The following is an 18,663-nucleotide window of genomic DNA, read 5'->3' on the forward strand; positions in this document are numbered from 1 at the left end:
GATGAATAATTAACAATATAGAAGAATTTATGTATATAGTTACGATTTGCTCTGCTCATCAGTTCAGCCATTCTAGCGGTCAGAACAGACATGTTATCTTAGCCTTCTAGGAAAAGGGAAGATTTGGGGTTTTAAATTAGCCGTGGGTGACGTCATTGCTGCATTCCAGGAAGAGGACGTTTTTTCCCGTGTCAGGCCGTGTGTGGTTTTACATAAACATGGGACCCGATATTCTAGTATGAGCCCAAAGAGGTTCAGAAAGGGAATAACAAATATAACGTACGTCAATGATACAGCGAGCAGTGTAAGTAATTACAGCCTCTCAGCCAAACACTAAAGTCTTTTGGCTTACTGAACATCTGCCCGGTTCATGATTCTAAATAAGAAGTAGACATAACCAGATTTGTCTTCCATGCCAACCAATGCTTTTTTAAAAAAAATTACATTTAATATAGACAGAAAGAAAAGAGAAGAAGGAAGGAAGAAAAACATAAAAAGTAAGTATGTTTTTCTATTCAAGGCTTTATTTATGAAACTATTGACCATAGCAACCAGTATTCAGCTTTTATTTCTTTTCCGGAATAGAAGGAATCAGAAATAGGAGAACGACGCCAGTTTAGGAGTTTTAATAAATACAATTCTAAAAAATAAATTAAATTCTCCTGGATCGGAATTTTTTGCAATTCACATTGTGCGAATCCAGAAAAAAATTAGCTGAAAAGGGGCTGGAAAGGAGTTGCAAAAAAAATGATGTCAACCTTGCAATTTACCTGACCTGCAACCACCGCAGCCAACGGTCCCGTTCTATGCGCTGTCCGGCCTCTCCTTCTTCAGGAAAAAGACTGATGGAACATATTACCTTTCTAATGTGAACAGGTGGAGACTGAACATGAAACATAGTAATAAAAATAAGACAGTTGCACTCTGTAGTGCTAAGATATATGGTACACTGAATATGGTAATATAGACATGCATTACTGCTATGAAAAAAAACTTGTAAAAACTGAGATATTTAAACCAAAAAGAGAGAAAACCATGACACAGTCCATCAAATAATCCAAAGTGCTTTATTTAATTCATATGGTGCAGGTAAAAATAGCGGGGAAAGAGCCAGGTGTAAGCCCCCAGTGGACGACGGCCGTTTTGCACCTCCTTGTGCTTCAACAGGTCCAAATCAGATTTGGACCCGTCGAAGCACAAGGAGGTGCGAAACGGCCGTCATCCACTGGGGGCCTTCACCTGGCTCCTTCCCCACTATTTTTACCTGCACCATATGAATTAAATAAAGCACTTTGGATTATTTGATGGACTGTGCCATGGTTTTCTCTCTTTTTGGATTGGATTTGGACTTTCATCTACTCTGACCACGTGCACCCATGACCATTTCCTTAATCAGATGACCTTGAGCTGACCTACCTCTTCCCGGTTTAAAGGCATTGCGCAATTGTTGCAAAACTGCTTTTGCAAATTACTTGTTAATTCTCTGATATATTTTGCACACAAAATTGGCCCATTTTCTGTGAGCCCAATAGCCAATGACAAGGTTGCTTTGCTGTTGGCTGTTTGGCTCACATAAAATCTGGCCATTTTTGTATGCTAAGTAACTCAATTTTTACATGTGTTTTCATGTCTATATTCCCACATTAATTGTTACACATAGCTTAGAACTACAGAGTGCAGCTGTCTCCTTTTTATTACTCTCTTTCTTCAGTCACATATCATCTTCAGCCAGCATATTCATTTTGTGCTGTGGCTTTTGCTTCAGAATAGGCTTATGATATTGTGGTGCACATCTTAACATGAAAGGAGGGTGCCGTGCTCCTTTGCTAAGAAGACTCTGGGTCTGAAGCAGACTTCGGTGGGGTGCAAGACACTTACTTGCTGCTTCGGGCCTCTCTCTACCATCATCCCTGCTGCTGGTTGTCAACATAGGCAGGTAGTCAAACACACAACACCAGAGTTCATTTAGCCCACCAGATTTGTTTACTTTTACTCTTCACACTGTTGCGATAGTCATGGCCTTTCTTCCTCTCTCTGTGGGGTTCTACTCTTCATGCTGTCCTGCACTATCTCGGGACCTTGTGCTCAATACTCTGGGGTCTGTGCCTCTGTGACGCACTGGACCCCAGGGGTCACAGGTAATTACATCAGCCATATACACACACACCCCCATCCCCTGTGAGGTCACACACATGTCACCAAAAAGGGAGACCTGATGCCTCCCTCAGGGCGAGTAGAGCACACCAGGTGGCCGGAGTCAGGCGGAAAGGCACGCCTAAAAGGAGACTACTGTCCTGGGGCAGGAAGTTCAAACAGAGTAGTTTTTGAGTTCACAGTGAGTGGTAGTGGAGCAGCTGTCAGGGACCTGGGTAGGAGCCTGGGCCCCTTGTAAACGTCAGGCAGGCAGACGGTGGTGGCCGTCTACAGGAGTACCGGTACAGCAACCGGCGGAACCGTACGGACTGGGCCTGGGTTGGAGCCCGCCGGTCCTGAACCAGGGAGTCAACCGTGTACCGGAGCACCAGAAACCGGGTACCTACACCCCGTCCTAGCTTAGAAGCCACTGAGTATAGGCAAATTGACTGATTGCTGGCTGGACTTCACGGGTTCATAAACACCCACAGTCCCAAAAGAAGGCAAAAGCCCACTGAGACCGGGTGAGCGCCACCGCCAAGGGCCAAACACCCGACGGGCCAGCACCTGTGGGCAACCGAGGGCTCCTCCGGCAGCTCAACACCGGGGAGCGGGCTACCACTGCTCAGGCAGGGGAGCCAAAACACAACATCCAGAGGTGCACGGGAAAAGGGGCCACCATCAACCCCACAGGGGACACCTGCAGCCGGCCACGGGAACCAACCACATCCGAACTTTGGTTTACCAGTGACTCTGAGTGTGAATCAATCGTGAGTACACCAGTGCCATTCGGGCACGACACTGCACCGTGGCACGGCACCCTGCACCCCGACAATAACATCAGCGCTCCAGTCCCCACCAACCAGGACCCCAGGACACACCGCCCCTACCCACGGAGGGGCTAACATCTAGGCTGCGGCCGCAACACCGATCCCGGACAAGCCCGCCTTCACTCCAGGCGCAGTGGTGGTGCATCCCGTCACCACGACCCGTGTGTAGCGTCACGACCCGTTGGACAACAGCGCGGCCCTCCCTGGCTGCGCGCCTCGTCCCAAACCACCACCACCCCGCTACCTCTCCCCTCTAACAGAGCGACGTGGCCCCCGGTACGGAGGCGCTCGTGCCACCGACAACCCGAGCCCGGACCTCGAGCTGCTCGGCCCGAGCAAGCGGAGGAAGCGGCCGGGCCCCTCTCAGGGCGGTACACGTCTTTTCCCCTAAACCGCACACCTTTGTCCGCTTCTGGGTCCAGATAGCTTCTCTAACTGGATACCTCTCTAAGAAAGCAGTGATGAGCCGTAGGCTTCGGACCTCCAGAGTTTACCTCGGGGTTCCTTGACTAGCCTTTTTAAATTATTTAATTAAATAGTTTATAAAAAGGTGTGGTAACCCCTGTATTTCTGATAGTCGGCTAAGGTAAAGCAGGATGCTGGGATTTTTATCCCGCAGCTGTCTGTTTTATTCAAGCTTTGTTATCAAAAATAGGTGGAAGCTCACGTAATTATTTTTTTCAGTATTGATTTACTTTTTCAAGTGGTGCGCTGGCAAATCAATGCTTGACATGGCTGTGACAGGGCCATAAGGGCTCACACTGGAAAAGCTTGCTGATTGGCTGCTCTGCAGCCTTTTAACAAGCTTTATTCCGATGACAAACCAGAACAGGAACCGGACATACAGTTAGAAGTCCATGTTAAATTAGTCAGTGTACAGCTGATGTACAGTATAATGACAGCCAAAGTGTGCCGCCCCTATGCCAGCAGCCCAGCTGCTCGGATCCGGATTTGCGGTGGCTCGAGGGTCTCCGGACCCGGGGGTCGTGCGGCCACTCAAATGAAGGGGGGGTATTTACAGGGGATGTGTTAGAGTTTGTGACGCCACTCGTGGTATGTGGTAATTAGGAGTACCACCGCTGCAGTTGGGAGTACCCGGGGATGATGGAATAGGGCAGCCAGATGTTGTGACCCTCCATGGGTAGGGGTTAATACCCCAGGACTCGGTGATGGTGAGGGGGAGTGCCGTTGGATGTAAAGGGGTCACTTGCGTACTTACTCAGTCCATTAGCTGACACCGACAACTGGATAAACCAAAGTTCTGGATACCGCTGACGCTGAGGGGAGCTTAGTCTGGGTCCCATCCCCATTGGTGCTGCCTGGTGATCCGTGACCTGCCTCCTGGCACTAAGTTTGCTTCTCTATTGGTCCCGGTAGTATGAAACCTGCTGGGTGCCGCTCCCCACTGTGGCTAAGTGTCGGAGCTTGCTCTCAGGGTTCACGCTTGGGATTTTCTGGACCGTTTTGGGTGGAAAGTCCTATCCCCCTTGTAGTGCTAGTACCCCAATTCTGGAGCGGGGAGGAACGGCTCTTGAAGACTCCATTCTCCTCTGGTACATTATCGTGTTGCCTGAAGCTACTCCCCGACCTAGGGTCCATGTACCCCATCATGCCTTGGTCCCAGCCCGGTGATGGTGCATGGCAGCCGGCTGTCCTCCTTGACAGATTCGTGCCCCTTGCCATGATCCCCTGCGATCAAGGGTCCAGCTCCTCTAGGCCCAGACCACCGTCTGCCACCTAGATTACTTCCCAGGAGCCCTGCTCCTGACCTCATCTCTCTCTCACTTCCCAGACTCAACTCTCTACTTCTGACACTCCTGACCTCCCCTTTACAACCCCACCCCCCAGTGGGCAACTCTATTACACTCAAGCCGTCCATTGGTGGGTGTGGTGCAGAGTGTACCTAGGATTTGATTAGCTGATATAGGCAACACCATATAGTTAGGGACCTGTCGCGGGCGGAGGAGGGGACGCTGCGCTCACCAAGCTCGGGTCCGGCGCTGCTGCTGCTGCTCGGTGGCTCGAGCGGTGGGCCGGATTCGGGGACTCGAGCGGCGCTCCTCGCCCGTGAGTTAAAGGGATAGTTTGGGTTTTTGGGGATGTAGTCCGTGACGCCACCCACGGTTTGTGGTGATAATGGGACACCACCGCTGCTCTGGACGGGGATCCCAGGAGCGGTGACAGGGAGCAGCTGAGGTGTTTCTCTCCCCTCCGTGGGTGGTCCCGGGGCCCGGTGATAGAGACTGGAGGGTGGATGGCAGGAGTTGGGGAGGTGCAGGGTCGCGGGGGCAGCAGCGCAGTGCCAGGCGGCACGGTGGTACTCACTCAGCCAGTAACGTACACGGAGTCTCCGGTAAAACAAACGGCTGGATGGACGGGTCCCACAGACGGCTGCGGTGGTCACTCCCGGTAGGTTGGCGGTGACTGTCTCTCCCTGCACCTTTGATGTGTTTTCGGCCCCCGATGGCTTCCCACCGGTGACCCGCTCCCCAGTGGTGTATTTGCCAGAGGAGCCCCTTTTTCCCGCAGGCGCTGGCCCTGGGAACTCTAGCTGTGGCGGTAGCTGTATTTCCCTTCACGGTTGAGCGGTTGCCTTTGATCGGGTCTTTGCTGCTAGGAAACCCCAGAGGTTCCCGTCGCTGACGGATTTGACCGATTTAACGGCGACTCCAAGCCTTGTCGGGGTCTGTAGGCCCTGCCGAATGGTGCTGGCTTCTCTTCGTTCCCCTGTCCAGTACCGGCGGGCCACCGCCCGACCCCGGTCCTTACGGTTGTGCGGCAATCGGCCTCTCCTGCAGACGGTCACCACCGTCTGCCAACCTTGCTGTATTTTCCCGGGCCACGTACCCGGACACGGTCAGTCTGCTCCTCTACTACTACTTCCCTCCTTCCACTTCACTCTCCCTCACTCTCTCTTCCTTTTCCCGCCTCCAGGACTGTGAACTCCTCGGTGGGTGGAGCCAACCGCCTGGCTCCGCCCCACCTGGTGTGGACATCAGCCCTTGGAGGGAGGCAACAAGGATTTGTGTGTGACTTTGGTGTTCCTAACCGGGGTGTGGGGTGTGTTGCTGTAGTACCTGTGACGACCTGGCTTGTCCAGGGCGCCACAGACCCATAACCAAGAAGGAGATTGATACTGCACGGCAGGATAGATTGTGCAATACCCTGTGATGACCTGATAGTTCAGGGGTGTCACAAAAGCTTTTCCACAGAAATCACACCAAGGCAGTATACCAAGATCCAGGGGTTCGAACCTTACTCCTATTCAGATCAGCTCTTCTGTGTGGGGCTACTCACAAAAGTCACCATCTGGAGACCTGCTCTTGATAGCTGTTTGCTAGACCTGTTGCTTATGCACCAAGCTTGAAGACAGCCACAGGCCACACATCACAGGCCTGTGAGCCACATGTGGTTCCTGAGCTACAGGTTTGGGACTCCTAGCCTAGGCTATGAGATTATTGCCAGCCCCTGAAACTGAGCTGCAGTACTTGGGATTAAAAAGACAGGCTACACTCAAAACAGGCCTCATCATAGCTGACCAAAGAAGTTGAGTGCACATGCTCAGTGAGACAGTTCATTGAGGGAACCATGAATGCTAACATGTACTGTGAAATACTGAATCAGAACATGATCTCTTCCCTTTGGAAACTGGGCTGCAAGACAGTATTCCATCAGAAGATGTTGGACTGGCCTAGCATGTCTCCAGATCTAAACCTTATTGAGCATCTGTGGGGGCCTCCTCAAATGGCAGGTGGCGAAGTGCAAGGTCTCTAACATTCACCAGCTCTGTGATGTCATCATGGAAGAGCATCCAGCGACGCCTTTGAAGCTCTAGTGAACTCCATGTCCATGAGAGTTAAGGCAGTGCATGAAAATTGTGGTGGCCACATAAAATATTGACACTTTTGGCATTATTTGGCCATTTTCGGTTAGGGGGTGTGCTCACTTTTGTTGTTAGCAGTTTAGACATTAATGGCTGTGTGTTGAGTTATTTAGCGGCCACCAAATGTACACTGTTATCCAAGCTGCACACTGACACTGTACATTGCATCAAAGTGTCATATAGTCATGGTTGTCTCATGAAAACATAAAATAAAATATTTACAAAAATGTGAGGGGTGTACTCACTTTTGTGATATACATTTGAATTTTTTTGGTTAGGACTTTACAAGGGTTAAATTTTATTAGCAATTTCAAAATTTACCAACAAAATTTACAAAACCAGTTTTTTAGGGACCACATCACATTTGAAATTACTTTACAAGGCCTTGGTGACAGAAAATACCCAAAGGTGACAGAAAATACCCAAAGGTGACACCATTCTAATAACTGTATCCCTCAAACTGCTCAAAATCACATCCAAGAAGTTTTTTAAGCCTTCAGGTACTTCACAGGAATTAATTTAAAGTGTAATGATAAAAAAACCCTAACATTTTACATAATAATGTTGCTTTAGCCCCAATTTATTGAGTTTTAGAAGAAATAGTATGACAAAATGGACCACAAAATTTGCTACCTAGTTTCTTCTAAACATGGTGATACCCACATGTGGTAAAAAACCTCTGTTGAAACAAACTAAAGGAGCACCATTTGAATTTTGGAACACAAATTTGGCATAGCTAGATTGCAGCCACCATGTCACATTGGCAGGGCCCCTAAGGTACCTAAACAAAACAGTAAAAACCCCCACAAGTTACCCCATTTTGGAAACTAGATGCCTCATGGGTTTTAACTAGGGGAATAGTGAGTATTTCCAATACACAGGTACTTTCCAGAATTTTATAACATTAGGTCATCATATTAAAAATGTTCATTTTTTCCACAAAAATGTCGCGTTAGCACCAAATTTCTTGCTTTTACAAAAGTTACCACCAAAAAGTGGTTTGTTACCCACTTTCTTATGAGTGTATTGATACCCAACGTGTAGTCAAAAAAATTCTGTTTGGACAAACGGCAGGGTTCAGAACAGAAGGAGCAATATTTGAATTTTGGAACACAAATTTGGCTGAAATAGATTGTGGGCACCATGTCACATTTGCAGGGCCCCTAAGGTACTTAAACAGCAGAAATACCCCCACATTCATCTGATTTTGGAAACTAGATCTATCAAGGAATTTAAATAGGGGTGTGTTAAGCCTTTTTAACCTATAGGTGCTACACCAAACATTTTAAAATGTGGATATGAAAATAATGGCTACTTTTTTTTCTGCTAAAATATTATTTTTGCCCAAAATTTGGCATTTTGACATTAGGTAATAGAATAAGGGCAAGGTCAATTTCTCCTGAGCACAGTGATACCCCATATATGGTGAAAAACTAATATTTGGGCAAATGGCAGGGCTCGGAAAGCGAACAGCGCTATTTGATTTTTGGAACACAAATTTGGTCAACATGTTTCATTTGCAGAGCCCCTGAGGTGCCAAAACTTGCAGAAACACCCACATTTGACATCATTTGGCAACCTAAACCCTAAAATGAATTCATATATTGGTGTGGTAAATATTTTTAACCCACAAGTTACACAGAATTTTACTAGATTGGGCCATAAAAGCAAAAAACGTAGGGTTTTACCACTAAAAGTTTACTTTAGCCATAAAATTTTAATTCACACAGAGATTAACAAGAGAAAATAGACAGGACAATTTGTTATGCAATTTTTATCAGATGGGGCAGCATCCCATAAGTGGTTTTACACTACCTTTCGAGTACATGGTGGAGAAAAGATGGGAATGAGAACTCAGATTCTGCTTGAATACATTGTGGACTCTATTAGTCAAGCCCTTGAGGTGCCAGATCAGCAGAAACCCCACAAGTGACCCCATATTGGAAGCTTCACTGTGTAAGGAATTTATTTAGGGGTGTAGTTAGAATTTTGAACCCACAGGTGCCTTACCGTATGCTATAACATTTGAAAGTAGAAATATAATATTTTAGCGGTAAAAAATGTAATTTGTTTTTTATTAGCTGTAAATTTGTCATTTACACAAGGATTAAAAGGGGAAAATAAACCCCACATTTTATTGTGAAGTTTTTCCTGAATATGGTGATTCCCTATATGTCATTAGAAAAGGCTGGGATCACATTCTTGTGTTCTGAGCTGATCACTTATGTCGGGATTTACAAGTAAGTCCCCCAAAAATGTGATTCAGACTAAGACCCCCAGCAGAACTACTAACTCTACTGAGGCAGATGGAGACACTTTGGACTGTTTGGTGTCTGTATTACTGATGTCCATCTTTTTTTCTGTGAGACAAGTTGGAGATTTTTCTTATTACCCTTTTGCGTAACATAACTTTTTTGATTGCTTTTTATTTTTTGATTGCTTTTTATTCTAATTTTTCAGATAAAGAATAAGTAAAAATGACCAATTCAATTATTTTTTTTTTATATATTTTTGGCGTGGTCCATCATGCAGTAAAAGTAATACAACCAATTTATTCTTCGGGTCAGTGCGATTACAGCGATACCATATTTATGTTGCTTTTTTATGCTTTGCTACTTTTACACAATAAAATCTATTTTACAAAAATGTATTTGTTTTTGCATCACCATATTCCGAGCTGTAACTTTTTTGTTTTTTTTCCGAATGAGCCACATTAAAGCCCACTTTACACGCTTCAATATATCTCACAATCCGTCGTTGGGGTCAAGTTGTAAGTGACGCACATCCGGCATCGTTTGTGAGGTATCTGCGTGTGACATCTACGTGCGATCAGGATTGAACGCAAAACCGTTGATCGCAAACACATCGTATCATTCTCTAGAATTGAGCGTTTTGTTGCACGAACCTAGTGAATTGTAACGTGTGACATCCCTCATACGATTTTGGTGGCTGATGCTATGTGCGCAGGTGTGCGCTCTGCACCGCAGCTTAAAAAAGGTCCGCTTCAGAGCGCAGCTGAAAAGCTGCGTTCTGAAGCGCCTCACAATGTCTGTCATTCACTAATCTCTGTCAGTCAGTTACTATCTCTGTCCCTCACTCTCTGTCCATGTCAGTCTATCCCCCTCTCTCATATACTCACCGATCCCCGATCCCCGGCGCTGCACGGCATTCACACTGCTCCGGCGGCTTTTACTGTTTTGAAAAAGCCGGCCGCCCATTAAACAATTTCGTATTCCCTGCTTTCCCCGCCCACCGGCGCCTATGATTGGTTACAGTGAGATACGCCCCCACTCTGAGTGACAGGTGTCACACTGCACCCAATCACAGCAGCCGGTGGGCGTGTCTATACTGTGTAGTGAAATAAATAATTAAATAATTAAAAAAAACGGCGTGCGGTTCCCCCCATTTTTAAAACCAGCCAGATAAAGCCATACGGCTGAAGGCTGGTATTCTCATGATGGGGAGCTCCACGTTATGGGGAGCCCCCCACCCTAACAATATCAGCCAACAGCCACCCAGAATTGCCGCATACATTATATGCGACAGTTCTGGGACTGTACCCGGCTCTTCCCGATTTGCCCTGGTGCGTTGGCAAATCGGGGTAATAAGGAGTTATTGGCAGCCCATAGCTGCCAATAAGTCCTAGTTTAATCATGTCAGGCGTCTATGAGACACCTTCCATGATTAATCTGTAAATTACAGTAAATAAACACACACCCGAAAAAATCCTTTATTAGAAATAAAAACACACACATATACCCTGGTTCACCACTTTAATCAGCCCCAAAAAGCCCTCCATGTCCGGCGTAATCCAGGATGATCCAGCGTCGCTTCCATCGCTGCTGCATGGAGGTGACCGGAGCTGCAGCAGACACAGCCGCTCCGGTCACCTCCACACAGCAAATGAAGACAGCCGCGCGATCAGCTGCTGTCACTGAGGTTACCCGCTGTCACTGGATCCAGCGGTGGCCGCGGGTAACCTCAGTGACAGATCAGCTGATCGCGCGGCTGTCTTCATTTGCTGTGTGGAGGTGACCGGAGCGGCTGTGTCTGCTGCAGCTCCGGTCACCTCCATGCAGCAGCGATGGAAGCGACGCTGGATCATCCTGGATTACGCCGGACATGGAGGGCTTTTTGGGGCTGATTAAAGTGGTGAACCAGGGTATATGTGTGTGTTTTTATTTCTAATAAAGGATTTTTTCGGGTGTGTGTTTATTTACTGTAATTTACAGATTAATCATGGAAGGTGTCTCATAGACGCCTGACATGATTAATCTAGGACTTATTGGCAGCTATGGGCTGCCAATAACTCCTTATTACCCCGATTTGCCAACGCACCAGGGCAAATCGGGAAGAGCCGGGTACAGTCCCAGAACTGTCGCATATAATGTATGCGGCAATTCTGGGCGGCTGTTGGCTGATATTGTTAGGGTGGGGGGCTCCCCATAACGTGGAGCTCCCCATCCTGAGAATACCAGCCTTCAGCCGTATGGCTTTATCTGGCTGGTTTTAAAAATGGGGGGAACCGCACGCCGTTTTTTTTAATTATTTAATTATTTATTTCACTACACAGTATAGACACGCCCACCGGCTGCTGTGATTGGGTGCAGTGTGACACCTGTCACTCAGAGTGGGGGCGTGTGTCACTGTAACCAATCATAGGCGCCGGTGGGCGGGGAAAGCAGGGAATACGAGATTGTTTAATGGGCGGCCGGCTTTTTCAAAACAGTAAAAGCCGCCGGAGCAGTGTGAATGCCGTGCAGTGCCACGCCGGGGATCGGTGAGTATCAGAGAGGGGGGGACACTTCAGTCACTCGGGGGATTAGCGGTCACCGGTGAGTCCTTCACAGGTGACCGCTAATCAGGACGCGACACAGACAGAGCCGCAGCATGACAATGAAGTCGGGTGAGGTTCACCCGAGTTCATTCTGACAGTGCGGCTCTGTCTGTGTCTGCTGTCATCTGCCATTCACCGCTGCTACATGGCTGTCTGTGTCTGCTGTCAGCGGCCATGTAGCAGAGCTGAACGGCAGATGACATAGTAAAAACGCATCCCTACAAATTACACACACTTGTCAAGTCAATAAATAAAAAAAAAAAAGGTGCCCAATGCATACGTCACAGAACACATGATCTAAAGGATCGCACACAAAATTGATCAATTTAACATAGACTACTAACGCACGTGTGACAGCAAATGAACGACCAACGTGCAATCTCATAAGATCCCGTATGCAACCTGGGCGTGTCACATCGCAAATGCGATTGTACAGCTAATTGCAACGTGTAAAGTGGGCTTAAGGCTTGTTTTTTGCGGGACAGTTTGGCATTTTTATTTCTATAATTTTTTTTAAATATGAATTTTTGATCGCTTGTTATTCACTTTTTTATGTGGCAGAATAAAGAAACAAATGCAATTTTTGTGTGTTTTTTGCATTTTTGTTTTACGTTATTAGCCACATGGAATAAGTAACATGACATTTTTATATAGTGGATCATTCTGGATGTGGCGATATCAATTATGTGCATGTTTCTTTGTATATTTTTGTTTGAACACAAAAATTGTGTTTTTAGTGGGAAAACAAATTTTCGTGATTTGTGTGCGCTTTCTTTTTAAATTTATTATACGTTTAATTTTTTTTTTTTTCACTTAGTCCCACTGTGAGACATTATTTTTTTTTACTCTGATCACTGATCTCATGTACTATTGTACTCGTGACTCACTGACACAGCCTGTAAGACTTTGCTTATAGCTGGATCAGATGACAACACAGTACCATACCAATGGTTGGCACCCGCGATTATCATCATGGAGGTCCGATCCTACCATAGGGGTTTTTTAACCCCCATTTAACCACTGTCATGATTGACAGAGGTAAAGTATATCTTTGTACCGTGTTAGCTAGGTAGAAAAAAAATATTTAAAAGAACTGAAAGTCCTCAGTGGTTGATACATTTTAACCCTAGAATGCGCAACCATAGAAATCTACAGTAGAAAACAAGCAACCTAGCAGGCCTGCGAGGCCCCAGGTATGCGTTCTAGGGTTAATGGCTAACTGAAAAGATAGTAATAAATATCATGCTTTCTAGACTACTCATGTCTCTACTTGGCCTGATGAAGAGACCTGAGTAGTCTCGAAAGCTTGCTATTATTACCATCTTTTCAGCTGGCCATTAAAAGGTATCAACTACTGAGGACTTCAGTTCTTTTAAACATGATTGACAGAAACATTTATGGGTTAATTGGCCCGATCTTTTCCAAATCTGGAAAGGACCGATGCCCATTGGTGACAGCTGTCATGCACAGCTGTCACCCGTGGGATTTTCACTTGCAGGGTGGCGCTATTTACTTTAACCCCAGTGTCATTAAAAAACGGCGCCGAGGAATAAGACCTACTTAAAAGGTGTTTATGCTGTTGTTAAGGGGTTAATCTTTATTGTTCACAGCAGAGTACAGTCATCATTTTCATGCATCAAAGCTTGTTGATTGGTTACCATGCAGCCTTTCAACAAACTTTAATAACATACGGACGGAACCAAAACTCGGAACTTGTACAGACACTTTTCTCAAAAGTCCGCTGTCGAGTCCCGGACACCCGGTGTCCGGTACGGATCGGAAACGTCACGGTTCGAGTTCCCTCATCCCTATTTATTTGTATAATATCACTATTAATGTTACGTGTCATTTCACCTTGTCGCGTTTATGAAACTCTTTGGCTTTGTGCTGTCTCTTTATTTGATAAATTGTATTATTAATTTTTGCACATTATGTTATGGATGAACTTGTCTTCCTTCTAAATTATTATCTTTTGATTCCATGAATTGCCAATATTAAAATACTACTAAAAAATAGTATAGGGATCTTGAAAAAAATACACTAAATCAGAACAAATAGACGGTAAAACACCAGAGATCAGTGAATTGATTCGATACTAAATTAATTTAGGTCAATTTTTTTTTGCAATTTGCAGCATCCAGAGAAATCAAACAATTTGTGATTTGCTTCAGGTGAATAATCTAAAATAGCTGTTTTACATATTGCAGGAGTTTACATTTTCAAAAGAAGGGCCATATGACCTTGCGTGATCTCTCCCATGCCTTGTAGCTATCACATCACAACTAACTAATTCTGCCAGTGGCGGCCATTGGAACAGCTGATCGGCGAAGGTGTTGGGTGTCGCACCACCATTGATCAGACTTTGATGACCTATCGTAAGGATGTTAAAGAGCAGATAAGCCATTAAACTTTAATAAACCAGATACCTATGCTTCCTTTTTACAATGAGATTGTCATACAAAAAATATAAGTTATATTTTGCCTTGTTTAAGTCATTTTTATGTGTCACCCAGGGCTATGGGGTACACGGTCCCGGGCGGTGTATCCCTGGGGAGATGTCACTGGGTGGCCGTTGCCCGGTTCCTTGACATTGGCGATGCTTTTCAAAAGGGGTATATTTACAGGGAAGATTAGGTAAAAGTTTATATCGTGACACCACCTGTGGTGTGCGGCCAGGTAACGGGGCCGCCGCTGCAGGGTTCTTCTCATCGGGGGTGGATGTTGATTGCAGCCAAGATGGAGTCACTCCCCACAGGCGGAGTGGTTGCCCTGGGAGGATGGCCGGCTAGGTGGAAGTGGGCCATGGGCGCTGGAGCGCGTGACGGCGTCGCCGGTAAATAATAGAAATGAGGCAAGAGCTCCGGTTCAGGTGTTTACTCACTGGTTAGGAGATTGCCGGAGAGCATACTGGTTCACTGCTGGTAAGTCTCTGGTTATCCGGTGCAACTTCTAGGCGGTTCCCGGTGTCAGTGTAAATGTCCTGTTTGTCCTCGCTATCAATGAACTCCAGCTCACAGGCCCAAGGCTCCACAATGGCAAAATAAGCTGTGTCCCACCAGCACTGGTACTTTCCTGCACCCAGTCAGGTCTCAGGGGACTTCCCTCCAGCAAAGCTCACTATGTGTCATGGCTACTTCCTCTTATACCCCATGTGGCAGCCGCCCCCCAGTGGTTGTCCTGGTGACCGGGAAGTCCCATGCTACTGGATGGCTAACTCTCCCTGCCCACCCCAGTCTACTCCCCCTGTGGGGAAGGCACCTAACTGCATGTGAAATGTGTGCGTCTGGTGTGAGCACCGGCAATCCACCTGTCACTTACCCCGATAGATACTGCTACCCCAGATAGATACTGTTCCTTAATTCAGTTGCAGTACCCTGTAGCGACCAGAGGCTCAGGGGCACTACATTCCCAGAAAGCAAACAGCAGTACTCCCGGACTGCAAATACAAAAACTCAGTGCATATCGGAAAATTTTTGTTATGCTTAATAACTGTGAAACTCTTCCCTTTCGGAAGGCAATGTCAACATTTCAACATTCAATACTCTGGTATTCAAGTCCAATTGCAACCTGCAAAACAAAAACACTTATTTAGCTTTCGTAACAATTAAAAGTTTCTGGAATTCATTCTATGAGGCAAAAGAAGCTGTGGAAAGAGAAGGCGCAATAGGGTCTTACCCGGTATGACACAAGGGGGTGAATGCAAGTAAAAGCACTCACCTGGTAGGGTTGTGCCAGTCACAACCCCTTAGCTAGCATATATGTAGTGTGGAAGGCAGCAGTCCCGCAACGGCTTGTTTGTAACATATATATGGGAGCCTGCGGCCCCCTCTTTGCTATAGTATTCTCTGTACGTTGTCCTGAAGAAGAGGACGGATATGTCCTCGAAACGCGTAGACCTGTGAAAATAAAGGGAAGAATTTTACTAACACCATCTGGACTCCTGTGGTTTGGCGCGGTATTCAAACCTGCTTTTCTCCTGCTGTCTGATGGAATTCATTCTATGGCGTCAGTGAGAATTAAAGAAATTCACGATCATGTGATTTCCAAAGCTCTCTAAATGATTTTTAATACGAATCATCTCTTTTTATAGTTTTCAGAAACATGGGCATACCCATTGCCTGAGATCCGGGAACACAGGCCGTGGCACCCCTGGAACAGCGCCAATACAGGAGGTGAGAAGTGGATTTTTTATTTTACCTGGAGAAAATGAGGAATCAGAAGGGGTTGTCCTAGTAGTGGACAATCCTTTTAATGTTGTTGCCTTATGATTTTAACTGCTTTCCATATTTTGTTTTAGGATTGTATAGGACATAATGCTTGGGATTCCACTCAGAAAAAAAAGCCAGATAGCAAATAGCAGAATACATAACTGCATAGTAAATGTAGACACTCCCAGCATCCACCTAGCAGTTCTTTGTCTAAAGAGTGGACTCTCACCCCCTATAACTTTTATTTGCAGGCTTGAAGATTTTTAATGCCTTCTTTACGTTAACCATAATATAATAGAAAGTCAATAGAAATAGTCATCCTCTCCTTGCATTGAAGACTTTTGTATTTGTTATGCACATTGTCCCCGCTCAATTGTAAAATGCTGAGGAATATGTTCGCACTACATAAATAAAATGAATATTACTTTTTTTTATCCAGCTAGAGTTTCCATATTTAATAGCCATAGAAATACTAGAATAATACTGTTATTCTACTTAATTTATGTTCTTAAAGTAGAAAGGAAATCATATACGTAATTTTCCAGTCTGCTAGTGTTTACCCCTATCAATATATTGGTTTCCTTCTTTCACTACTTGTCCAGTCTGCGCACACTAACAAAGACAGGGTGGGTTAAGGATACAGAATTGAGTGACAGACTTTTCTCCCACCCCATCCCCTTTAGACTGTTCTGGAAAGAAAAACAGGTTTAAATTCCAGACAAACGAAGACAAAGCCAAATCTGTGCTTTAAGGACGCCAATTACATTGTAAGATCTTTTACATTATTGTAGTTTTTGTCAGCTAAGAAAAACTACACCTGTAAGAGAGATGACTTTCACATGGTAAAATGATGTCAGTGCCATAATTCTAGGAAGTTTATTTGTTTTCTCCGTTCATCGGCTATCTATCATTTTAAGATACCGCAGCTTTTCATAATATACTATGATTTTTTTTTACAACTCTTGTTCCTAAATAAAATCCAAAGAACTGTACAATATTTGAAGAGATTTTTGCGTAAATACTTCATTGAATTGTTTTTCTCACAAGGATCAGTATTTGGTGCCTCATTAGTTTTAGGGTTTCCACAGAGATTTAAAAGGGATTTTTGGGGGGAAACACAGGAAAATCAAAAAATACCACTACTAGGACACCTTCTGAGTCCACATGTTTCCTCCAGGTAAAATAAAAAAGCCTATGTGGCGCCCTGGCCTAGCCAGGTCGTTACAGATAACATAGAAACACCCCCCCACCCCCACTAGACAGGGACACAAACCAAACAAAAACCCTTGTTGCCTCCCTCCAGTGTCTGATGTCCACACCAGATGGGGTCGAGCTAAGCGGTTGGCCCCACCCACCGAGGAGTTCACAGGCCTGGAGGCGGGAAAAGTGACAGTTGTCTAGTGTTGGAGTTTGAAGTGAGAGGAGCAAGAACTTGGGTGTCTGGGTTTGTGGCCCAGGCACTGACAGCAAGGTTGGCAGACGGTGGTGGCCGTCTGCAGGAGTGGTGGAGCAACGCGGAACCGTAGGACCGGGGACGGGCGACGGCCCGCCGGTACCGACCGGAGAGCGAAGTGAAGCCAGCACACACAGGCAGGGCCATTGGACCCCGACCAGGCTTGGAGCCGCCGACAATAGTCAGATCCGAATGTGACTGGAACCCCAGGGGTTTCACAACAGCAAAAGTCCCGATTGAAGGCAACAGCCCACACCATGAGGGTATACAGCTATCGCCTAAGGCTAGAGACCCAAGGGCCAGCGTCTGCAGGCAAACGGGCTCCTCCAGTACCCATACACCGGGGAGCGGACTACCGTTGGGAATCCTTAGTAGTCAGGAAGAGAACATTAAGGTGCAGGGAAAGACAGCCACCATCACCTGTCCGGGTAGAAGCACTGCAGCCGGCTGCGGGACCCGTCCATCCAGCCGTTTGGTTTATCGAGGACTTTGTACCTTTCTTGCTGAGTGAGTACACCCGTGCAATCCGGCACCGTGCCGTCCCTGCAACCCTGCACCTCACCGACCCTGCCTCCCCGTCACAACATCACCAGTCCCCGGGACCACCGATCCCTACCCACGGAGGTGGAAAACAACATCCCAGCTGCTCCCTACCATCGCTTCCGGGATCCCCGTCACCAGCAGCGGTGGTGCCCATCTTCACCACGACCCATGGGGGCGTCACGGACTAAATTCCCCAAACCAGCCACCCCTTTCACTCACGGGCGAGGAGCGCCGCTCAAGTCCCCGGATCCGGCCCACCACTCAAGCCACCGAGCAGCAGCAGCAGCCGCAGCAGCGCCGGACCCGAGCGTTAGCGAGAGCGCAGCAGCGGCGGCGTCATTCCCGCCCGCAACAACTTGGCGTCGTGAACAGGATTGAACCCCTCTACTCACCAGTAGAAGTGCGCCTTGTGATCTCCGCCGGCGGCGTCCGGCCGAAAACTTTGAAGCGCCGCCATCTTGGAGCGAAAATCTCCCGCTCGAGCATCTTCTCCGAGTAGGGAAGGCGCGAATGCGAAGCCCCGCCCCCAACAAACGGGAGTGCTGAAGAGTACCAAGGGGGGACGGGAAAAAGATGTCTGCGCCCGACGGAGCTGTTGGAGAAGTGGCGGTTGCAGCTCGCGCCGCACCCGTAGATGGAAACGGGATAGCCCCTGCTCCGTTCACAAGAGCGGGGGGGCCATGGGTCCAGCGGTCGCCCAGGCGATGCCGTTCTCCCTGCCCTATGTGCCCAGTGGTACCTGGCTACCGCAGTACGATGGGAAGCCTGATGCTTTG

This window comes from Anomaloglossus baeobatrachus, chromosome 9 (genome assembly GCF_048569485.1).
Source record: "Anomaloglossus baeobatrachus isolate aAnoBae1 chromosome 9, aAnoBae1.hap1, whole genome shotgun sequence".
NCBI classification, from domain to species: Eukaryota; Metazoa; Chordata; class Amphibia; order Anura; family Aromobatidae; genus Anomaloglossus; species Anomaloglossus baeobatrachus.